The sequence below is a fragment of the Prionailurus viverrinus genome, chromosome A2 (genome assembly GCF_022837055.1).
Source record: "Prionailurus viverrinus isolate Anna chromosome A2, UM_Priviv_1.0, whole genome shotgun sequence".
In the NCBI taxonomy this organism is placed as follows: domain Eukaryota; kingdom Metazoa; phylum Chordata; class Mammalia; order Carnivora; family Felidae; genus Prionailurus; species Prionailurus viverrinus.
The window spans coordinates 82,205,696-82,231,575 of NC_062562.1; the positions used below are offsets into that span (position 1 = coordinate 82,205,696).

Consider the following 25,880-nt stretch of genomic DNA (forward strand, 5'->3'; position numbering starts at 1 on the left):
TCTAGTAACCAAAGAAACACCAGAATTTTAACAAAGATACCCTACATAGATATGCTGTACAAAGAAACCCAGAAAAATGGAATTGAGGATTAAGGAATATTAGGGACTTTTTAAAAACACCAATTTACTTCTAATCCTCAATCCCCCCTCCCCCTGTCTCAAAAAACAAACTGTAGGTTTATCCACAGTCCACTGGATAAATGCCTGATAGTTCTTTGGGGATAGTTAAACCCCTCTAGTTAATATAAGATTCAAGCAATGTTGCTAGTATTTGCTTTAAAATGACTTAGTTGGGGCGCCTGGGTGGCTCATTCGGTTGAGCGTCCAACTTCGGCTCAGGTCACGATCTCACGGTTCGTGAGTTTGAGCCCCGTGTCAGGCTCTGGGCTGATGGCTCAGAGCCTGGAGCCTGCTTCCGATTCTGTGTCTCCCTCTTTCTCTGCCCCTCCCCCATTCATGTTCTGTCTCTGTCTCAAAAATAAATAAACATTAAAAAAAATTTTTTTTAAATGACTTAGTTGAGGTTTTTTCAGTGTTAGACAAATCTATCTCCTTGCATATGGATTATATGGAACCCAGATAAACCAACCCTTCTGTCTTCTGTCCTTGGGTCACTAGTCTCTTTCAATGTATGTAGCTGAGTAGTCATCTTGCAAAAAATTGATTTTGAAATAAAGACTCAGATGTCTAGTGACTGAGTCCACTCAGTTTCCCCTCTTTCATATATTTACATAATAATTTCAAGCCATAAGTAAAAATTAAAGACTGCTCTCTCCCAGTCTCTTTGATGATGCAAAGATCAAAAATTTCCAAAAGGAAAGCTTTCTTGCTGGGAATACTGATTCCAAGCATGACTGGTCCCTAAATCTGACTACTGAGACTGTGTGCGGAGGAGTGACAAGCTCTGTGCCCCTCAGGAAGTTGGGAAGCAGTCACGCACTCTCAGCCAAGGACTAGTGTAGGGATGGGCTGGCCTTCCTATTGAGGGCTGGGTCACCAACAGCTGACATTGGAATGTACATCAGAGTTACATCCTGTTGAAGTGAAAGACAAGTTCTATTTCCAGGAATTGCTTTCTGCAACCCCCCCCCCAAAAAAAAAAAGCAGAAGGAAGTGGGGTTGAATACTGTTATAGCTCTGGTTAGTGAAGGTGCAACTTGCCCTTGGAATCAGAATCTTGTTGGTTAAAGGGTGAGGCAGGGACTGGCCTGGGGCATCCTCCCTCTCTACACCATCTCTAGTACATAGCTCCCCTTCACTGTTTCAGCTCTCCCAAAATTCACTGGAGAGCATGCCGGACCCAGGGAGGTCAAGAGGCAAATGGGGAAAGAGTTGTGGGACAGGGTAGTGGGAAGGACACATGGTAATGGTAGGGATCAAATCTTTTTCAGGCTCTCTTGTCCCCTTTCCCTCCTTCTTAGGTCCCTCCTCCTGCTCCATAAGCGAATGTCATGACAGCAATAGAGAACAGCTTTGTTTTCCCGGCACACAGTATTAACCACAAATTGGAATATCTCCGATTTGAGCATTTTATCTGGAATGAGATCTGACTCCCAGAGAAGAATGATTCCTCTCCCCAAATGCAAGTCCTGAGGTGGCGAGAGGTGCACCCCCTAAGGAGTCAGAGGAATGAGCTCTGTGCTCAGCCACTACCCCATGCTGCCCACAGGATGCCCAGCCCAGTCCCCACCTTACCATTACCCAGTGAAATTCCAGTTCTAAATGACACCTTTAATATGTATGGGAATCTCCTGGAGGGCTTGTTAAAACACGGATTGCTGGGCTCCAATCCCAAAGCTTCCTATTTGAATTTCTAACAAGCTCTCAGGTGATGCTGATGTCGCTAGTCTAGGAAAATGACTATTCCCACACATAGCAGGCATTTAACAAACATTTGTTGTTCATTTTCATAATGGGAGATCAGGGTTGAGTGCTGTGGAACATAAAAAAAACAGGAATCAGTTCATTTGCATTTGGGAGTTTATAGCTATTTGTTGTACTTTTCCTCACTCTGTTTCCCATGCTGTTGATGCAATTTTAGCAATTTTCAGGAAACAGCTGTTACTCACCTCCTTGAAAGACAATGAAAATTTAATAATAGGTAAATTGATATTTTTGGAAGAAACTAGTGTTTCCTATATATCTGTGATAGCCATGCCTCTAACATAATTGACAATTGAAATTTTAGGGGTGATGTCAATTGACATTGAAAAAAATTAAAGTATACGTGTCAACTGACTTTTCAAATCTTTAGGAAAACTTATCATTTAAAAAGGTCCAGGTGTAGAGCGCCTGGGTGGCTCAGTCGGTTGAGCGTCTGACTTCGGCTCAGGTCATGATCTCGCGGTCTGTGAGTTCGAACCCCGCGTAGGCTCTGTGCTGACCGCTTAGAGCCTGGAGCCTGCTTCAGATTCTATGTCTCCCCCTCTCTCTGCCCCTCCCCCACTCATGCTCTGTCTCTCTGTCAAAAATAAACATTAAAAAAATTTTTTTAAAAAGGTTCAGGTGAATTTAAGATACAAAACAGATGAACATAAGGGAAGGGAAACAAAAATAATATAAAAGCAAGGAGGGGGACAAAACATAAGAGCCCCTTAAATACAGAGAACAAACTGAGGGTTGCTGGAGGGGTTGTGGGTGGGGGGGAATGGGCTAAATGGGTAAGGGGCATTAAGGAAGACACTTGTTTGGATGAACAATGGGTGTTATACATAGGGGATGAATCACCAGAATTTACTCCTGAAATCATTATTGCAATATATGCTAAGTTGGATGTAAATTAAAAAATAAACAAATACAAAATAAAATAAAATAAAAAATTACAAAAAAATAAGAAGCAAAGTAAACAATGTGTTTACTCTGCACAGCAAAGTAAACAATCAACAAAATTAAAAGGCAATCTACAGAATGGGAGAAAATATTTGCAAATGACATATCTGATAAAGGGTTAGTATCCAAAATATATAAAGAACTTATAAAACTCAACACCACCAAACCAAATAATCCAATTAAAAAATAGGCAGAAGACATGAACAGACATTTCTCTGAAGAGGACTTTTAGATGGCCAACAGATGCATAAAGAGATATTCAATATCACTCATCATCAGGGAAATACAAATCAAAACTACAATGAGATATCACCTCAGACCTGTCAGAATGGCTAAAATCAAAAACTGAAGAAACAAGTGTTGACAAGGATGTGGAGAAAAGGGAACACTCACACACTGTTAGTGGGAATGCAAACTGGTGCAGCCACTCTAGGAAGAGAGAGAGGGAGAGAGAGAAACCAAGAAACAGACTCTTAACTATAGAGAACTGAGGGTTACCAGAGTAGAGTTGGGTCGGGGGATGGGGTTGGGGATAGGTGATGGGGATTAAAGGATACACTTATGATGAGCACTGAGTAATGTACATAATTGTTGAATCACTATATTGTATACCTGAAACTAATAAGACACTGTATGTTTACTATACTGGAATTAAAATTAAAAACTTAATTAAAAAATTAAAAATAAAAATAAAAAAATAAATAAGGTCCAGATGAATTAAGAGTACGCTTACCATGAGAAGCAGTGAGTAATGTATAGAATTGTTGAATCACTATTTGTACACCTAAAACTAATGTAACACTGTTAACTATATTAGAATTGAAATAAAAACTTAATAAAAAAAGGTCCAGGTGATTTGCAAAGATTTACACCAGAACTTACACAAAACAAAACAAAACAAAACAAAAAAACAGAAAGAAGCATTTCTGACCTGAAGAAATCTTTTCTGACTCAGATGGTCATTTTTTATTATAGGCCAGAAAAATATTAGAGTCTGCACAGTGCAGCTGAGGATTGCTGGGTTTTTTTTCATGTCATTTCTTTGGCTCATCTCCTTTAGCTTCAAGCCTGAACACAGTTAGTTAAAAGAAAGTGGATTATTTAAAACTTACCTTTGTGGCTGATGATCTGTTCTCCAAACTCTCTCCTCTTAGACATACACACCTTGGGAAAAAACACACAGAGTATGTGAAAAATGTGTATTCCTCTCTACATTGATGACTGAAATCACTTTCAGTGATTCAGATTAAGTGATTTCAGATATTTGTCAGGACCACTGACGTGACAGTATATTTTTTTATAACTCTTTCGTGCTCAAAAAACTTTACAGACTTTTTAAATGAATCTTTGTACCATCCCTCTGAGGCAAATGAGGAACAGGTGTAATTATCCCCTCTTCACAGATGGATAGGCAGACACAGAGGAAGGGACTGAAATCCAGCCCAGAAGGAAATCCAGCTAAGGGCCCAAATAATTCTAATACAATCTGCCTCTCCTATCAATGCCATTTTCCTTTGATTCATGAAAATGTGTTGTGGGAAACTCTGAAGGCATTATTTTTCCATTCTTCAGTGATGTCCCAAACTCTGTAGGGACATCTGAAGAGAGGAAATGATGACAGTGGTAAATGTGGGCAGCAGCAGTGTGAGTCTATGAAACCAAAATTTAACCTTCCTGAATAATATGATCAAGGTCTATGCTGCATTCAATCAGTACCTGATCAGCCCGCACCACGTTGTTATTTGCATAAAAGCAGACAGGGTGTAGGGTGCAGGCGGGGTAGTATTAAACTAATAGTCATAATTGCACAGCTGCAAACCTCTAAAAGTACCCAACATTTGGGAAGTACTAAGGTACCGGGAATTTTTCTGAATGACAATAGCTTTCAGTGCAACAGGCTTAGAAAATATGCTGTTCCTGACCAGAAGCCAGACTGCTGACATGAAAGTGGAGAGGAGAATACAAGGGCCTCAAACTCTGCACTATGCAATGCCTTTCACATGGTACTGTTTTCTTAAGAGATTCCTATTGGGGCACCTGGGTGGCTCAGTCAGTTAAGCATCTGACTCTTGATTTCGGCTCAAGTCATGATCTCATGATTTGTGAGATCAAGCACTGCGTCGGGCTCTGTGCTGACACTGTGGAGCCTGCTTGCAATTCTCTCTTTCCCGCTCTGTCTGCCCTGCCCCACCTCTCAAAATAAATAAATAACTTTTAAAAAAAGAGATTCCTATTACAGAAACTGCGACTTTAGGAATTACTGGTTTTAATAATCTCACCGTCTAAGCAATGGACACGATGACAGGAAGTCTCCAGACTGTCAGCTTCCACAAGGCCCTCACATATCCCTAGCATCTGAGGTCTTCCAGAAGCTGCAGCCCATCCCAGCGTCCCAGTTCCCCCAATCTCATCCCTGCCCTTCATACCTGCCAACCTCCCTGGAGGCTCTCCTCCCCAGAAGCTCCCTCCCAGTGAACCTGAGACTGTAGGGAATGAAGGGTGACGGAGCCTTCAGAGGGTGGAGCTCTCAAAGGACAAAACTTCAGGATTTCCCTGGGTTTCCCTTCCTGTAAGTGCTGTTCTTCACCAAGTGGAGTAACTTTTGAAGTGTGGAATTCTATTCAAGAAGGGGATGGAGCGGAAAAGAACAAAATTCTCAAAAGATACAGACTATAAAGTGGGTGACTTACTGATCCAACAGGGGTTTGCCTGAAATTTCAGAAAATAAGAATAAAGAAAGATCTTATCTATGCACTGTTCCTTCTAATATTTTAAAATCGAGAAGGTAACATGCTCATACATGAAAACCTACGAAGATGGCATATATAAAGATATAAATAGGTATTCACAGGGAGGCAAGTTACTCTTCTAATCAAGTTAAAACGTACAGCTTACTTAATCGGACACATTTGATGTTCTACCTAATTGTGCAGCAAGATAATAAGACACAACAGTAAGGAGATCATTGAAAAGAAAAGTAATTGGTACTACCTGACACAGCTTGACCAACATTTTCGGTTTATTTTTTTAACTTTGATAGTTCAGTATAATTTGCCACCATCGATCTTTCCATAATGCCATGAGTGCTTTTGATTATCAGCATTCACACAGATATATTCATACTGGGAAAAGAAAAAAGAGTGTGTGGGCACCTGGCTGGCTCAGTCAGTAGAGCATGTGACTCTTGATCATGGGGTCATGAGTTTGAACCTCATGTTGGGGGTAAAGTTTACTAAAAACAACCCCAAAAAACAAACAAAAAAAACCTCAGAAACAAAAAAAAAAACAGTTAAAAAAAAGACTATTAAAAAAATAACCCTGCTGAATCAAATTCCTTTTCACTCAGAAAGGTCTCTGTCCCTCCCCACAAACTTATGTCCCTATTCCTCATGAGTTTTCATCCTCCCTATCCCTGCTACATTGGCGATTTTTATTCAAGTTATCAAATGAAAAGAATTGCCTAAAGCATAAGAAAAAAAAATCAGGCCCACTCAATCAGTCTTGAGGGGAAGAGCTGAGGAAATCTGTATTTAACAAGCAGCAAGGTAATTCTTCTTTTTTTTTTTAGTCTTTATTTATTTTTGAGAGAGAGAGAGAGAGAGAGAGAGAGAGAGAGCATAAGCAGGGGAGGGACAGAGAGAGAGAGAGGGAGACACAGAATCCAAAGCAGGCTCCAGGCTCTGAGCTGTCAACACAGAGCCCAATACGGGGCTCGAACTCACAGACTGCAAGATCATGACCTGAGCCGAAGTTGGATGCTTAACCGACTGAGCCACCCAGGTGCCCCAGCAGCAAGGTAATTCTTACCAGGAAAGTTCAGGAAATACTGGACTATGGGGTCCCTATTTTCCAAGTCAAAATCAGAGCTCACAGATTTTTTTTACTTGTTAGTGAATTTATTTACAACACATGTTTTATTAAGATATACTTACTTACCTCAAATACTTTTATAAATAAAGTGGAATACAAATTAATGGTTTAAAGATATAGATAATAAATTGCACATTGACATCTTTTAATAAAATTCCCTTTTGGTTTTTCCAGAGATGACTCTACGTGAAATGAGAACCATCCAAAACATATGGCTGCTGGCTAGGTAGGAGTTCTGCCCTGAGAGGGGTGAAGATCAGGGGTGTGAATGGGGAAGGGCAGACAAGAGCGTTGGCACAGAAAAAGGAGAGGCGAATGAGAACAGACTGGATCTGAGGCTGGGAAGCAAAAGGAGAGAGTGTTTTGGAATCAAGGGGCCAGGACTGTGTGGGTGGTGGGGCAATCACTACTATCAGCATCTTCCACATAATAACCCTGAGCATCTGCAGGTATGGCTACTGCTGTATCCAATATACCCTTTGGATACAGAATAAGGTCAGAGAAGACAAACACTAGGACGTCAGTTTCTTAAATAGCTCCCATAAAAAACAACATAGCTGATTTACCTTCAGAGCCACTCAAGTTAGAACTGGATTTCAACAGAAAGATCGACTGTCCCCAAAGAAATATATATTCCTTTAGGAACGAAGGGAAAAGATCATCTATCATGAGCTTGCTCTGTATTAAGTACTGTGGAAGTAGCTCTGGTGTGTGGGTCCAATATTCATTCAACAACTCCTTCTTCAGTGTCTGTCAAGGCTAATCACTGGGTTAGGTGTTAAGAATACACAACACAAAAGAAATGGTCTGTGCCCTCATGAAACTTTAAAAAAAATTTTTTTTTTAACGTTTATTTTTGAGACAGAGAGAGACAGAGCATGAACGGGGGAGGGTCAGAGAGAGGGAGACACAGAATCCGAAACAGGCTCCAGGCTCTGAGCTGTCAGCACAGAGCCCGACGCGGGGCTCGAACTCATGGACCGCGAGATCATGACCTGAGCCGAAGTTGGATGCTTAACCGACTGAGCCACCCAGGCGCCCCTCATGAAACTTTTAATACAGTGCAGATAGACATTTAAAAATAAACACATAAATGTGGGTTGTGTAGTGAGTTTAAAATTTATAGTCACAGCCCAGATGTGCTGGAATGTGCCTTTATCTTTTTCTTCCAACTTAGCTCTTGAGTCCCCTTTCTGCTGATGGAAGGAAAATGAGCTCAGTCTTGCCACTTGAAGATAACTCAGTATCTTTCCATTTAAAACTAGTAAATATTCATTCTGATTCAAAGTTTTCCTTCCCCTTCTGTTTCCCTTTTTTTTGAGGATTAGCAACTTCCCCAGGAACCCTAACTACCCTGCAGCATCGGTGCATGAGGGGCCTCTGTAGTGTGGTTGTCCACATGGTCGTTGGTGGGTCACATACATGAGCTGAGGTACAGTCTATCGCAAGTGGTATATGGCATCCACTGGTGGTGTCCATGGTCCCCACCATTGCTTCCAGCCTCAAGGTTCGCACACAAAGTCTCCCCTGGTTGCATGGGCATTTTGCCACCACCCTCAAATCCTTCAGGGGCTTAAAACCTCTCAGCAATTTCCTCACACCACTCTGACATGTGCAGTATTCTAGAATGCTGCCCTCACTCAGACCATCTGCCAAAACTTACTCAGTCCTTGTTACCCAGGCATCCTATTGGCTGGGTGCTATTCCAAACTTGAGATTCATCTAAGTAAATCCAGATATTGCAATGACCTCCCTTGGTTTTGCCCCGTAGGGGACCGGGTGCCGGTGCTTCTTCTTGGCACCCGTTGGCATCTGTGCTCCACTCTTGGCTCCTCTCAATCTCCTCTCCTTGTCTGTTTGGAGGATAGATGCGGCACAAAGATTTTACAGATCTGTGAAATCAGGATGAATGCAAAACGAAGACATAGCCTCAGCCTCTCAGTTACAGGTGAGGGCTGAGTAAAGACCCGCATATATACAGGATGACCTTGGCCCAGGAGCTTTGTCCTCCCCAGGGAGAAAAGAAGGGGAAGAAAAAGTAAATGTAACTTGGTGTTTAGTCACAAGAGACAAAGTTCCAATGTGGAAATGATTATCACAAACTGTCAAGTCTGTGTCATCCCGTTCCTAGCTGGAAACCATGGTTTACGTGTTCTTTAGAATTCAAAGTCACATTCATGCACTCCTGACTTTTCGGAATATAAACTGGGGAAGCCCACTACATTTACAAATTGTTACCCGCTCCTTGAAGGAAAAGTAGAGGATGGTCTGACACTGTATCCATAACAAGAGGCCCAATGGAGTTTAGAGAGCAGGAAGGGCCTGGGGCAGGAGACAAGCTTTCTCAGCCTGACAAGCACACCTCAGCCAGTCACAGGGTGCTCACAGCCAGCTGGGATCCACCAGCAAGGCTGCCTCCCCTGACCTCTAGCTGTTATCACCAGGGCCGAAAATAATACCACCACATTGGGTGAAACCTGGCCATAATGTGCATGAACACTTTCTTTAATATTTAAATCTGACTTGCAACTACACTACAGCAATGTAAGCAGCAGAATCCAGACTATGAGGAAAGCTACAGGTCAAAAATAATCTGTCTTCTTAAATCTGAATAAAGAGAAAAGTAATATACAGATTGAAGGAGAAATAATCACAATGTGAGAGATTAGATCCCGATTCAAAAAAAGAACTAAAAAAGCTGATGTATACACAGCAACAGGAAAATTGAATACCAACTGCCTATTTAATTATATTAACGAATTTTAGGTGTGATGATCCGGTGATTATTTTGTGAAATGTTCATTTCTTCTAGGGAAATATGCTTCAGGTACCTAAAGATGACATGATATGAGGTAATGTGTTTCAAAGTAATATAAAAGGGGGAGTGAATGAGGGAAAGAATAGAATAGGACTGGCTTTAGGTTAATGGACATTGGGACTGAGTGATGGGTACATAAGAATTCATTGTACTATTCTCTCTATTCTGTGTATATTTACAAATTTCCATAGCAAAAGTAAAAAACAAACAAAAAAACTACTTAGAACCTGTCTTGCAACTCTACCCTTCATATATAACTGTGTGTGACTACACTGGTACTACTAGGTAAACCGTGCCAGGGAACTTTTTTAAGAACACATTTGCAATGTATTCTTCACACACAGAAAGTGAAATGCAACTGGATTCTATTCAATTTAAGAAGAATAATATTGTTGGGGCACCTGGGTGGCTCAGTCGGTTAAGCATCTGACTTCAGCTCAGGTCATGATCTCACTGTTTGTGAGTTTGAGCCCTGCGTCGGGCTCTGTGTTGGTAGCTCAGAGCCTGGAGCCTGCTTCAGATTCTGTGTCTCCCTCTCTCTCTGCCCATTCCTCACTCATGTTCTCTCTGTCAAAAATAAACATTAAAAAATATTTTTAATAAAATAAAATATTTTAGTTGGTGCACCTCGTTTCTCTTTCTCTTCCTAAATCTTTTCTGTTATAGAAAAATTGACATATACACAAAAAACAGGGTGAATATTTGTAATGAAATCCCATGTACATATCTCCTGGCTTCAACAATGACTGATTCATGACCAGTTTTGTTTCATCTATATGCCTCACTTCTCTCTCATTCGTGAAACTAAACACAAATGTCATCTTGTTTCACATGTAAATATTTCCATTTGTATTGCTAATAAAAAAGGCCTAAAAAACCCCACAATACTGTATCTCACTTAAGTAATAAGTTATTTCTTGTTAGCATTAAATAATCCAGTTAGTAAACAAGTTTCTCCCATTTTAAAAAACAATTCGTTTGTTCAAATCAAGATCCAAACACTACAGTTTAGACATATCTCTTAATTTTTTTTAAGTTTGTTTATTTTGAGAGAGAGAGCTGGGAAGGGGCAGAGAAAGAGGGAGAGAGAGAATTTTAAGCAGGCTCCACACTGTCATGCAGAGGCCAATGCGGGGCTTGATCCCATGAACTGTGAGATCATAACCTGACCCAAAGTAACTCTGGGAGCTTTGTATTAAAGATGGCAGAGCCTTGGGGCACCTGGGTGGCTCAGTTGGGCAAGCGTCCCACTCTTGATCTCTGCTCAAGTCTGGGTCTCAGGTTGTGAGTTCAAGCCCCACGTTGAATAAAATATGAATGAATTAAAAAAAGAACGAATAAAATAAAAAAAACTAAAAAATACATAAATAAAGAGAGCAGAGGCTCCATCACCCTTGGTTCCTAAATGGCTGTAACAAGCATAGTGCTCCCATCACCACGATCAACCATACACAAATACTTACAATACACAAATACATTATCATCACTGAACAAGAAGTTTACTTTTATGATGTTAAGCCACTGAGATTTGGGGTTTTATCTCTCATGGAGGCTAGTACACAGGTCAATTGCTAAGTGGGATGTTGCAGTGTATATTCATGGGTGAGAAATCATTGCAGTTGTGAAATTAGAAAATGTTTCATGGGGAAGGTGGATGGAGCTTGAGCTGTATTTTGAACTATGAGCTGTATGTCAGTGACTAACTGGAGAGAAGGGGTGGGAGTGGGAGTTACCAGAATAGGAGACTAACAAAGGAACTACAATAGGAGTTCACGTGCAGCCAGGGAATGGGGGGACCACCTGATGAGCAGGTGCAGGTTGGGGAGAATGGGAAATAAGGATGAAGAGAAGAGTGGGAGTAGGGTATGAAAGATCCTTGAGAATTTAGGACCTGATTCAACAGCAGCCACTGAAGTTCCTGAAGAGTGCCTGTCGAAAGGTCTATATTAGGAAAGTCAGTGAGACAAAAGAGTGCAGGATGGACCTGAAGGAAATAGATTAAATTTGAGTGACAATCCAGTTTAGATAACATTAGAGATTATATTGGTAAAGGCAGTAGAAAAGAAGGGGTAAATGCAAGTGTCATCTTAAAGCAAAAACCCATAGGGCTGGACAACAGAAGAAAAAACATGAAACTAAAAGATTATTCAATCAGTAGATCTATGTCTAGTCCCATATATAATAGTAACTCCTCAAACTGTTCAAAGTTCTATTGTTTGAGACATAATATTTAATATCTGTAAAATGAAGGGATAGAACCAGATGATCCCAAAGTTATTTCCATTTATAGAGCCCTTTGGTTATGAAATCATAAAGGAAAACATAAAACAACACAGGTGACACATCCAGTAGGAGGTAGAGAAGGGGTAAGTGTTCCACTGGATGGCTGAAACAGTTTGTTCGAATTGTTGCCAATCTTTTGTATTACAATGTAGCAATGCATGATGCAAAAGTACTTACAGTCTCCAAGATTTTCACTAACATCTTGCCTTTTTTTTTTAAGTTTATTTATTTATTTAGAGAGTTTGAGCACGTGTGAGCAGGGGAGGGGCAGAGGGAGAGAGAGAGAGAGAGGGAGAGAGAGAATCCCAAGCAGGTTCCACACTGTCAGCGCAGAGCTCACTGCGGAACTCGTGAACTGTAAGATCATGACCTGAGTTGAAGTCAGATGCTTAACCCACTGAGCACCCAGGCACTGCTGGAAGTTTGTACCTTTTAATCCCCCTTATCTATTTCTCCCACCCATCTCTCACCATCTCCCCTCTAGCAACCACCAGTTTTGTTTTGTTTTTTTTTTTCTGTATTTAAGAGTCTGTTTCTTTGTTTCTTTGTTTCCTTGTTTTGGCTCTTAGATTCCACATATAAGTGAAATCACATGGTATTCATCTTTCTCTTTCCCTTAGCATAATATCCTCTAGGTCTATTCATGTCGCTGCAAATAGCAAGATCTCATTCTTTTTGATGGCAAAGCAACGTTCCGTTATATGTATGTGTGCCACTTCTTCATGCATTCATCTATTGATAGGCACTTGAGTTGCTTCCATATCTAGGTTATTGTAAATAATGCTCCAGTAAACATAGGGGTGCATATATCTTTTCAATTTAGTGGTTTTTTTTTCCTTTGGGTAAACACCCAGTAGTGGAATTACTGGATCATAGAGTATTTCTACTTTTAATTTTCTGAGCAACCTCCATACTGTTTTCTTCAGTGGTTGCCATAAATTTACATCTCACCAACAACGCATGAGTGTTCGCTTTTCTCCACATCCCCACCAACACCTGTTATTTCTTGTCTTTTTGATACTGGCTTCTGACAGGTGTGAAGTGGTACCTCATTGTTGTTTTGATTTGTATTTCCCTGATTAGTGATGTTAAGCATCTTTTCATGTCTGTTGGTCATTTGTATGTCTTTTTTGGAAAAATGTCTATTGAGGTCCTCTGCCCATTTTTTCATTGGATTGCTTATTTATTTATTTATTTATTTATTTATTTTGGTGTTGACATGTGTAAGTTCCTTATATATTTTGAATGATAACCCCTAATCGGATATATCACTTGCAAATATCTTCTCTCATTTATTAGGTTGCTTTTTGTTTTGTTGATGGTTTCCTCTGCTATGGGGGGAAAAAAAACAAAAAAAAAAAAAAAACAAACAAACAAAAAAACCCAACTTTTATTTTGGTGTAGTCCCAATAGTTTATTTTTGGTTTTGTTTCTCTTCCCTGAGGAGACATATCCATAAACATGTTTCTAAGGATAATGTGTCTTTTCTTTCTTTTAGGAGTTTAATGGTTTCAGGTCTCACATTTAGATTTATCATCCATTTTGAGTTTATTATTGTGTATGGTGTAAGAAAGTGGTCTAGTTTCATTCTTTTGTATGTAGCTGTACAATTTTCCCAGCAGCATTTATTAAATATTCTTTTTCCCATTGAATATTCTTGCCTCCATTGTCATAGATTAATTGACCATATATGAGTGGGTTTATTTTGGGCTCTCTATCCTGTTCCATTGCTGTTTTGTTTTCTTAGATTTATAATTATTCATAGATTTGTTTCATTTTGTATCACTTTATAAATAGGAAGGTTACTAGATGAAACTATTTTTTATTTTTTTTTATTTCTTTAAATAATCTTCACTTTCTATGGGGCGCCTGGGTGGCGCAGTCGGTTAAGCGTCCGACTTCAGCCAGGTCACGATCTCGCGGTCCGTGAGTTCGAGCCCCGCGTCAGGCTCTGGGCTGATGGCTCAGAGCCTGGAGCCTGTTTCCGATTCTGTGTCTCCCTCTCTCTCTGCCCCTCCCCCGTTCATGCTCTGTCTCTCTCTGTCCCAAAAATAAATAAAAAACGTTGAAAAAAAATTTATAAATAATCTTCACTTTCTATATGGGGCTCAAACTCATGACCCCAAGATTAAGAGTCACATGCTCTTCCAACTGAGCCAGCCAGGCGCCCCTGAAACTGTTTTTCAAAGTAAACTAAGAAAGTGCTAATTTCCATCCTGAAAATAAGCCACTGAAGGGCAAATAGAAAAACTAGTTCCTGACATTCAACAGTTTTCAGGAGTCCACCATTGCCTTCCTATGGCATTAAAGAAAAATATAGCAGGTATTTATTTTAAAAACTTATAAGGGTCTTGGACAAGCTATGGAGACAATATACCGGTTCAATTATGCTACAGCATGGACACCAAGATGGATGAAATCAAAGAAGAAATGGGTTCACAAACATACAAGACAAAAGACTGGTATCCAGGTTACACACAGAACTACGGCTCAAAAATAAATAAATAAATAAACAAACCACCTAATTAAAAAGCGGACAAAGATTTAAACAGACATTTCACAAAGATAGGGCTATAAATGGCCAGTAAGCATGTCAAAAGTACTGAACATCATTAGTCATCAGGAAATGCCAATGAATGCCACAATGTGTTCACTGTGTACCCACCAAAATAGGTAAAATTCCGAAGACTGACAACACTAAATGTTGGCAAGAACGTGGAGCAACCAAACCTCATACGTTGCTGACAGAAGTGCGAAATGGCACAATTTTAGAAACGGGTCTGGTATTTGCTTATAATATTAAGTATACACCTATGGCTCAGCAATTACATTCCTAAATACTTACCCAAGGCAAAGAAAAATAATATTCACAACACTTGTACAAAAGTGCTCATAGCAGCTTTATTCATCATGGCCAAATGTGAAAAACACTCAGGTTTCATCAATAGAAGAACGGATAAACCAACTGGTACAGTCATATAGTAGAATACCATTCAGCAGTAAAAAGGAACTAATTATTGGTTCACACAATAATTAAAAAATGGGTGAATCTCAACACTATGCTGAGTAAAAGAAGTCTTGCCCATAAAGGCATATACTTTATAATTCCATCTATATGAAGTTCTAAAACAGGTTAAACTAATTTGTGGTGGTAAAATATTAGCACAGTGGTTGCCTGGCGGAAGGGGCAAGGTGAGTGAGGATCACCTGGAAAGAAGCATGAGGAAATTTTCTGGAGTGACAGTAATGTTCTCTGTTTCAATAGGGGTTTAGGTTACAGAGGTATCTACATTTGTCCAAATGCAGCAAATGGCAACCTAATATTCGTACATCTCATTACATGCACATACCGCTTGAAAAAAAAATTGTAAACAAATATATAGAACTCTAGTTAATGACATGCAGGCTGAAGTACACTGGTATTTGTAACTTACTTCATCAAAAACTTAAGATGGACTGATGGACAGATGCATGGAAAAATGGATCAAATGCACAGCTGGGTGGTAAAGCAAATATAGTAAAATGTTCATAATAGAATATGTATATGTGGGCATATGGATATTCACTATACAACTATTTCAATCTTTCTGTCTGTTTGAAGTTTATCCAAATAAGATGTTGGGTGGTGAAAGAAAAAAATGAAAGAAAAAATCATATTTCTTATCATGATGCTTGATCAAAAGATAATAATTATTAATAAATGTTAGAGCAACAGGAAAAGAGGGATTTAGACATAAAATGAGACTAAGTGAACATTTAGTAAGCTCCTGATTCCCTAAGGTGTGCCTGGGTTTTTATGAAAGATATTAGATTTAATAAAAGTGTTAAAACTGTGGACACGGATGTCAGTATCCATCATTGAAAGGATTTGCAGAAAGAAAATCAGTGTGGGGAAGAGGGAGACTACAAAGAACAAAGGAAATAAAACTGAATTAAAGAGAATTAGGGAAAACTGAATGAACAGAACAAAACGTACATTTTCATTTTGACCAAATTCGTAAGAAAACAAAATGGCCAATTTTGAACTCTACAGAATCATGGTAGTGGCTTTTGTACACACATTTTTAGGCTCTGAATTAAATGCTTCAGTGAGATTTTACATACTATTTGAATACTCATTATTCAAAATGGTTTCAACAGAAAAATAGGCACATTGATCTTGGTTTTAGTATCTGTCAAAGCAGTAATTAGAGTAAATGTGACTGGAGTCCCCACTTCAAAAACCAAAGGGAAGGGCAGAAAAATTCAGCTGACAAATTGAGGCTGGTGGGGCAAAGAAGTGTTAATACTCTAACAGAGAGATGGTGCTTCCAGAACTGAAGATAAAAGGTATTGTCATTAATGGGATACAAATCTGTCCATAATGAAGTATATGACTCATGTCTTTCTCAAAATAGATTTTCCTTGAGCCTTAAACCCTGAACTGTGCTGTGTCCCTGAAGATATCACAAAATGGCCTATTTTCACTTGTTAATCCCAGACCTAAATACTAATCTTTTACCTCGCCTATTAGAGGATAGTTTAAATTAGCTTTATTGATCGCAGAACTGGACACCTATTACAATGTCTTTTATAGTTCCTGACCTAGCAGAGCATGAGAAGTATTTGAAGTATGAAATAAACACAGAGTGGTGTTGGTAGGGGGTTATATTTTAAATTGCAAGCACAACACTGATTTAGTTTCTGTTTTGTAGATTCTTTTAATTCTACAGAGAAGAAAATTACTTGCAATATTGAACCACAATTGTCTGCAGGAGGTAAACATAAAGAATCTTAAATCAATTGACTTAATCAGTTTAGCATGTTTCATGTCTCTTCCAAGATAGAATAGAAATTAAATATCTTGCCACTACAAGAACCTTGACTGTAGTCTTGACACACTGGTTACAATGTTTTAGAAAATAATACTAGAATTTCACCTAGTTAACCTCATTTTAATGTAAGAACTTTAAAAACCTGTTTATTTAAGGATTAAATAATTTGTTTTGCTGTTATTAAACACTGTCAAGCTGTATTTATGAAATCAGAATCTGCAAAATAATTATTAATCCAGAAAAACCTTAGACTTGAAGGCATTTTGAAAAGTGATTTTACTTGCCACTTAAAGCATGAATATAACTTGCCTTCTGCAGTTTTGCTGGGGTGATTTGGTCATGCACGGTGACTCTGAGCCTGGGGAGCTATAGGGTACCTGGTTTGGCTAGTGGGTGGCTCACAGGTCCTGTGCACACATGCACATGTGGGCTTATTTATGGAGGGGCACTTCCACGGATGTGCAATAGTGACAGCCAGTGGACCAGAGACTTCAAATACTCAGGAGCAGACATATGGCTTCCTTCCAATGCCTCTATCCTTAGAATCTGCCTTAAAATTACTGAGCCAGTTGGTGTGGGCCACATAGGAGGTACAGTACAAGGAAGTAAGAACCATCAGGAAGGGCTCTGTCATATATGTACAGATACAAAGAGATAAATATAGAGATGCAGATATCTCACTTAATCCTCACAAACGGTTTGAATGAAATAGTTACTATTATTACCTCTTTTGCACAGATAAGGAAATTAAATGTCAGAGAAATTAAGCAATTTGTCTAGAACCACGAGGTGGTCAGGAATGGAACCTGCACTCAAACTCAGGACTCCAAGACCCTGCATTTAACCACTGCACTACAGAAACAGACCTGAGTCTCACTTCCCAGGGTAGCTTCCCAGACGAATAAGAAGAGGAGATGGGCAATACAGATTGCAGGGATTGGATAAATGGAAAAGGAGAGGCCTTTCTAGGATGGGGAGAGCAGAAGCAAAAAGACAGATATGAGAATGCCTATTGATGGAACAGGCCTGACTGGGTTAAGGGATTCTTTTTTTGTGAATAAAATCATAGTATTTTACTACTTTAAAGCACATTCATACCCGTCTAAAGGGTTCTTGAAATAATTCTTTTAGTAAAGGAGAAGGTATTATAATCCATCTCTGCATATATACAGAAATTAAAGACCAAGAGGGTTATACCTCCATCACATGCCCTACCCATCACAGGGCTTTTGTACATGTTGCTCCTTCTGCCTGGAGAGCAATTCTTCTCCTCTTCACCTTGGTAACTATTACCCATCCATCAGTTCAGTTCAACACTGACCTCCTAAGAAAGGCTTAGCTGACTTCCCCTGCCTTGGTCAAGTCCTTCCTTACTGTATGCACTCACTGAGCCAAGCACTTCACCCTGTTAGGATGTATCATACTTATTCTACTTACTGGTGGGAACAAATGCAAAAAGAGGAAGTAACTGAATAAAAACAAATCAAGAGCGCCCAGGTCTGCCTAGGCTGGTTGCTCATACATTTTTCACTTTAGTACACTATTTATAAAAGGTCCAATTGGAAGATCTGAGGCTATTTTACCTGGCAAAGAGGATTTAGGGGAGAGGATCTGACAGCTGTCTTCAAATGTCTGAAGAACTATCATGTTGAAGGAGGATCAGACATATTCTGCATAGCTCCAGAGGGCAAAACAAAGACAAATGAGGTGAAAGACCAGGGAGGCATATTTCATTACACTATGAGGAAGTTAAATATGTAACAATGAGACTTGTCCAAATATGAAGCAGGCTATCTGTGAAGGAGGTGAGTATTCAAACAAAGGCTGGAGGAACGCATGTCAGGGCTGTTGCAGTAGAAATTTCTGGTAGGGAAATTTTTAGCCGCTTAGGCTTTTCTGAGACTAATGTGCTTCTATAGGTCTGGGAGGGACTTGAAGGCAAAACTGAACTTGATTTAAACTGACTTCAAGGAGGGAGAGTTGCAATGAGTTCTTATGATGCCGGACTAATACTGGGCTCTGTAAGTAATACATCTGCGTTTGTGGGTGGCACTTAGGTGCCATTGACGTCTTTGAGAGCCAGCATTCCAACCGTAGCTAGGGCCTTGCAGCTGCCACTGTGACTGAACAGCAGGGAACACTCCAGTGTACAAGGGACTGATTCCAGGGTCACCCCTCCTCCTCTGAGTAGAATATGTCTCTCTTCCTTTTCCACCCCCACCTGCAATCCACATATACACAAATACATTTCTACAGTGGAAGCTGTCACAGGATGCTGACAGATCTCTTCCAAATACTCTTGGAAGATGTTCTTTTTCCCAGCTTCTTAAGGCCACCTCTAATGCTGAGCACATTTTGACAGTAATGCTTCTCTCTCCTCATGCAAACACTCCAATAATGAAAGAGCCCCTGAGAGAAAATAAACTAAAAATCATCTTTTTAAGGCACCATTTCTATCTTAATTTCACAACAACAAAGGCCTCAAAAACTATGTGGAGGCTAAAAACTAGGAACCCTGATCTGGAAACTGAGGTCTAAGGACACCAATATTCGGAATGGAGGTGAACGGATCTCTAATTGTTATTCTTGGCAGATGCAGGTCTGGACCAACGATGACAGCTTTTCTATAGAGAAATGTAATCTGTCAAATAACCAGTTTGCAGATTCTGGAACTCAACTCATTTGGGAACAATCAAATTCAATACACTGTAATGTTAGAATTTCAGGATAAATGATCATTTATAAATCAAACCACAGTGTCTGTTTTGCTGTGTGACAAGACATTTGGTAATCCAGTCATGAAATATTTATTGAGCCCTGTTACCTGCCAGGTAGTGTGCCAGGCACTGGCTCTGGAGAGGTAAACAAAATGGACGTGATCTGTGATGTTACAGGGTTTATTCTCTAATTTAGACTATAAAATAATAAGCACCAAATCAATTCATAACTACAAACTGATAATGTATATGAAGGGAAAGGGTCAGCAGACTCCTAAAGCCACAGTAGGCTTTCCTGAGGAAGAGAACTTTCAGTGAGAAATTAAGAATAAACGAGAATTAACTGTGTGAGAGGTAAGGGAAAGGACATTCCTGGCAAAGGGCGCACCCCAAAGCCCTAGGGTATGAAAGAATGTGGCTTCTTTAAGAAATGGGGAGAAAGCCAATATAAGCAAGGGGTAAAAGCCTGGAGACGACACCAAGGAAGAATGCAGGGGCAGATCCTGTAGTGTCTCAGCAGCAACTAAGTGCATTTAGAAGCCCCACAAGAGGAGAGTGATGCAATTTATATTTTTAAAATGATTATTCAAAAGGTCAGACATGTGGAGAATGGATTAAGTGAAGGGAAGAACCGTGTCTCTTTTTACATAAACTCTCCATTCACAAAAATGACAAGTTCCGATTTATAGCCATATTAATGTAGCATATTTAGAGTCACTTCTTTTAAGTGATTATAAGAGCCTAACATCCCACACATTTTTTTTGTTTACTAGGCAACTCTCTCCCAAGGAAACATACTATTGCTAAATGGATGAAAATTGAAATATTTTTTATTCAGGCATTATAAATTCTAACTCACATTGAGATGAAGACAAATTACTGTCTCCATGCAGAGGAGGGAGTAAAAATAAATGTGTTTTTATGTAATGTTGCATTTAGAATTTATCTCTATTTTATAATCAAGGGAAACTATGCACACTGAGGATGCTGGGATAGAAACAGAGCCAGAATTAGACATTGTCTATTCTTGACTATTTCTCTCTGTTTTTGTTGCCTGGTACTATTTCTTTCTGTGAAGCACTGTAGGAGTAGGCAGCTGGTCCTCTTCATCATTCTCATCAAATTTAAGTGTAGACTGGGGCGCCTGGGTGGCTCAGTTGACTAACCATCCGACTTTGGCTCAGGTCGTGATCTCACGGTTCGTGAGTTCGATCCCTGCATCAGGCTCTGTGCTGACAGCTCAGAGCCTGGAGCCTGCTTCGGATCCTGTCCCCCTCTCTCTCTGCTCCTCCCCAACTCACCCTCTGTCTATCTAAAAAATAAAATAAACACTAAATTTTTTTTTTTTTAAAAATGTAAGTGTAGGGGCGCCTGGGTGGCGCAGTAGGTTAAGCGTCTGACTTCAGCCAGGTCACGATCTCGCGGTCCGTGAGTTCGAGCCCCGCGTCAGGCTCTGGGCTGATGGCTCGGAGCCTGGAGCCTGTTTCCGATTCTGTGTCTCCCTCTCTCTGCCCCTCCCCCGTTCATGCTCTGTCTCTCTCTGTCCCAAAAATAAAAAAATAAAAACGTTGGAAAAAAATGTAAGTGTAGACTTCTAACAAAAGTGAATAGATGTAATTGGGTGATACAATACTGTGGAAAATGTGCTCTTCTCTTCCTGGTCTGAAAACAGTATCCTTGGCAGAATCCATTAGTCAGATCCATCAGGAAAAGGGCTGGAAATTAGTGTTATATTAAAGGAATGCAAAGACAAAATAGTTTCTGGCATTCAAAATAGGATCATGCAGCAATCCAGGCTATTTTCCAAATATCTATTATTCCCTCTCCTCTCCCCAACAAAGCCCAAAGGACCCGTTCTTTTTTTTTTTTTAAGTTTATTTATTTATTTTGAGAGAGAGAAAGAGCACCAGTGGGGCAGGGACAGAGAAAGATGGAGAGAGAATTCCAGGCAGGCTCTGCGCTGCCAGCACAGAGTCCCATGTGGGGCTCGAACTCATGAACTGCGAGATCATGACTTGAGCCGAGATCAAGAGTCTGATGCTTAACAGACTGAGCCAACCAGGTGCCTCCAAAGGGCCCATTCTTATGGTTTGGTTAGTTTAGTTTGTTAGTTGCTTGTTTTCTTAAGTGAGGTTGATATGAAAGTGGATGCTTTATCAAAGTAGGATATTAGGAGAAGTAAATGAAAGCTCACTGTTTTTTAGTCCCAGGGAATTATGGAAGGAATAGAGAAAGAAACCAAGAGAGAAAGAGAATCAATTAAATATGAATTCTGATACCTCCTTTTAGTGAGTTGCATTAAATCCATGGTTCGCCAACTTAACATGCCTCAAATCACCTAGAAGGCTTGTTCAAACATAGTTGTGGGGCTCCACCCCCAGAGTTTCTGATTCAGTAGGTCAGAGGTAGGACTTGGGAGTTTGCGCAAGTTCCTAGGTGATGGTGATACTGCTGATCCAGCGACTACACTTTGAGAACCAATGTTGAATAAATGAAAGTAATACCAATGGCATCACAGTTTGTCCTTGATTTTCTTTTTTTTTTTTTTTCAACGTTTATTTATTTTTGGGACAGAGAGAGACAGAACGTGAATGGGGGAGGGGCAGAGAGAGAGAGACACACAGAATCGGAAACAGGCTCCAGGCTCTGAGCCATCAGCCTAGAGCCTGACGCGGGGCTCGAACTCACGGACCGCGAGATCGTGACCTGGCTGAAGTCGGACGCTTAACCGACTGCGCCACCCAGGCGCCCCTGTCCTTGATTTTCATGTAGTGCCCTGGAAAGATCATTTCTGTGGCTGACCCTTGCTGAATGCTGGTGTGCAGCCAAACCTTTCTAATTCACCCCAATAGGGAAACAATAAACCACATCCCTCTTCCCATTATAACAGGGCATCTCCTTAAGAAGAGAAACAGAACAGGTGGGGGTACCCCAGATATTGACCAGTTTTTCCTAGAAAGACATAATGTTACCTAAGGGACATAATGCTACCTAAATTTCCAAATCAATCTTCTCTTAAATCATACTGGACACATGGTCAGGTTCCTTTCTCCTTCATTTCCCTTTCTAATAATCATTTCAGGCTTCGTAAGACCATCTGGTTCCCCCTTTCCTTTTCCCACTGGATAGAATGTGGGCCCAGTTGGGATGGTGGTGAACCATCTTCTGCAGTGTGAATGATAAAAGCAACATCTTCAAGGATGGCCAAGCCACAAGACAGAAGGAGCCTTGGTCCTAGACACTGAGAAGCCACCTTACAGACTCTGGATTTTCCTTGGTTAACTCATTATATGTTGGGCCCCTTTGATACAGCGGTCTATCTAATCTGCATCCCAACCAATACAAATGGAATGAGAGGTAGGAGTTTGTGTGGGAATACACACATTAATTCCAACACGGTGCTTAAACTGTGCAAACATGTTGTTCCTATGCCCCACTCTTCCCCTTGATTGTCAGTGACTCATCCAGGGCTACAGTTAGATCAGTCCTTCAATGCTTCACTCTTCTCATTTCCAGTTTTCCCTCTCCTTGACTGTTCTTTGTCTATCATCATTGCATTTATTCAAGTCTAGCAATCTATGTAATTACACCTCATGCTTTATTAGTATTTCTTCCATAGCTGCTTTAAAGTTGTTATAAATGTCTCAGGCATTTTTAAACTTCAAAAGAACTTGTGAGTATCTGAGTAAGTAAATAAATACCCAAAAGAATATAAGTGTTTTAGGTTGTCATTATCAACCTTTCACTTTTTTAAACAGAATTTTTTTTTTTTTTTTTTTTTTAAATTTTTTTTTTTTTCAACGTTTTATTTTTATTTTTGGGACAGAGAGAGACAGAGCAGGAACGGGGGAGGGGCAGAGAGAGAGGGAGACACAGAATCGGAAACAGGCTCCAGGCTCTGAGCCATCAGCCCAGAGCCCGACGCGGGGCTCGAACTCACGGACCGCGAGATCGTGACCTGGCTGAAGTCGGACGCTTAACCGACTGCGCCACCCAGGCGCCCCTAAACAGAATTTTTTAATGTTTATTTATTTTTGAGAGAGAGAGACAGAGTGTGAGTGGGGGAGGGGCAGAGAGAGAGGGCGACACAGAATCTGAAGCAGGCTCCAGGCTGCTGTGAAGATTATATCCAGCTGAAACTTAGCACAATATACCTAAGAATATATATATATATATAGTCATGATTTACTTATATGTACATATTTATTTACATATATTTACATAAATATTTCCCTGGACTTTGATTTATATATAACACATAGATAGTTTCTATTGAATAAAAAAATCCTATAAAATACACCAAATCCGTGTTCACTTAGTAGTCAAATAGTTTAATCAAGTTTGTCTTTTTGTAAATTCAACAGGTATTCATATAATGTTAAATATTTTTGAATTTGTTTTTCCCCCCAAATAATGAATTATTTGTTAAAAAAAAAAAAAAAAAAGACTTCCCATTATATTGGCACTCGGACAGTAGGGCATATATCAATGCTAAGGTCCTATTCCTTAAGTCCTGATTGTATACCAATTTTGAAATATGTTGGTATTTACAGAAGTCACAATTCTTCAGAATCAATTGCTCAAAGCAGCCAGTAAGTACTCTTTGAATTCCTTTCTGAACTGTCACTTCACTGACCTGGTTTGGCCAAGATTAAACAATGGAAAAGCAAATATACATTACAGTTCATCTTCCTCTTGGGCTGACTAATATAACACTGTTTTGTACCTCCCTCCATTCAAAGCATCAACAGTTAGGCAGTCCTCTTTCCAAAGAAACAAACAAAATAGAACTGTAAATAGTATAATAAGTACTCAGAGCATTATCAATACAAAATTATGGCAAATTTTATTTAAAACATTTTAGAGTACTGTTAAATATAGTTTCATAAGAAGGGAATTAAGTGTATATATTCTATAGCTCTAATGCCTCAGGAAACTATTTTATCACCTGAGCCAGCTACTGATCACAGATAGAGATGGGGTTAGAAGCCATGATTAAGAGACTGAGACATTGAACATTTGTGACCAGGCACAGGAATACAGCAAACCCAGAGACATATGATCACCTGGGAATCAGTGCTTAAGACAGAGCCCATAGTCACATGTCTGGAGAGCCACTGGGAGTTAAGGAGCATATATACACAGGGTTTAAAGCAAGTCTTGAATCACATAGAAAACAAAGGCCAAAGCAAGGCAGAGAATCAAGAATCAAAACAAGAATTGAGAATTATATACATGGAACATCACACTGTTCTGTCCATTGGTCATTTGAGTGGATCTAGTCACAACAAGAATTGTGTGTGTGGTTGCTACAGGTAAATCAGTTCCAGCCATTTCTTCCACCACAGCCATTTCTTCCTCCCAGAGACTGCTAACCATGCCATTCGTTTCACCACTATCCATCAGTTGGGGCTTCAGAAAAGCCAGACTGGTTATAGACTAAATAAAGAACTTATATTTTCTCTTTGTGTCTGGGTTGTAGTGTGAGTTAAATTTCCACCCTGCTACATTAGCTATTGGCTGGACTTCAGGCTGAATCAAAGGGCAAAATGAGTTTGAAATTAGGCATGGGAACGTCCAGCTAGCCACAGAAGTACAAGAAGACAAAATTAAATGAAAAACACACAAAACCCCTTTTCTCTTTCTTTTTTTAAAAATTTAATTATTTATTTTGAGACACAGGGCATGCATGAGTGGGGAAAGGGCAGAGAGAGAGAGAGAGAGAGAGAGAGAATCCTAAGCAGGTTCTGTGCGATCAGCACAGAGCTCGATGTGGGGCTCGATCTCTGGACTGTGAGATCATAACCTGCGCTGAAATCAAGAGTCGGACGCTTAACTGACAGAGCCACCTAAATGCCCCCCTCTTTTCTTTTTTTTCAGCTTTACTGACATAAAATTCACATACAATATAATTTGCCCATTTAAAGTGTATGACCCAACAGCATTTAGTATGTTCATAGACTTATACATCCATTACCACAACCTATTTTAGCACACGTTCATTACCCCAAAGAGAACACCCACACCCCTACCCTCTGCCATCACTCTAGGCAACCACTAATCTACTTTCTCTCAGTACAGATTTGCCTATTTAGAAATCTCATATAAATAGAATCATAAATATATGGTCCTTTATGACTGTTTTCTCTCATTTAGCATGTTTTTAATATTCATCCATGTTGTAACATGTATCAGTACTTCATTTCTTTTAACTGATAAACAATATTCCATTTAATGGACTTACCACATTTTATTTATCCATTCACCAGCTAATGGACATTTAGGCTGTTGCTATTCTTTGGCTGTTATGATTAATGCTGCATGAACATTCATGTACCAGCTCCTGTGTGGACATATCTTTTCATTTTTCTTGGGTATACCTAAAAGTGGAATTGCTGAATCATATGGCAACTCTATGTTTGACTATTTGAAGAAGTGCCAGACTGTCTTCCAAAGTGGCTACACCATTTTCCATTCCCATCAACAGTGTATGAGGGTTCCAATTTCTCCACATTCTTACCATTTAGTTGCTATTATCTTTTTCATTAT

At 39.7% G+C, this 25,880-nt stretch overlaps 1 long non-coding RNA gene across 2 annotated transcripts in view; it reads right to left on the reverse strand.

Moving 5' to 3' along the window:
* Positions 1-445: 445 nt before the first annotated feature.
* Positions 446-25,880, reverse strand: part of LOC125160447 (uncharacterized) — a 32,959-nt gene continuing 7,524 nt past the window's right edge. The window contains exons 3-4 of one of the 2 annotated variants that reach the window (XR_007150257.1): positions 3,942-3,993; positions 446-1,933 (exon numbers count right to left, since the gene is read on the reverse strand). This is a non-coding gene — a long non-coding RNA (uncharacterized LOC125160447). Of the gene's footprint in view, positions 1,934-3,810; positions 3,994-25,880 lie in introns of those variants that run through there. The other variant, XR_007150256.1, reaches the window with a different exon arrangement.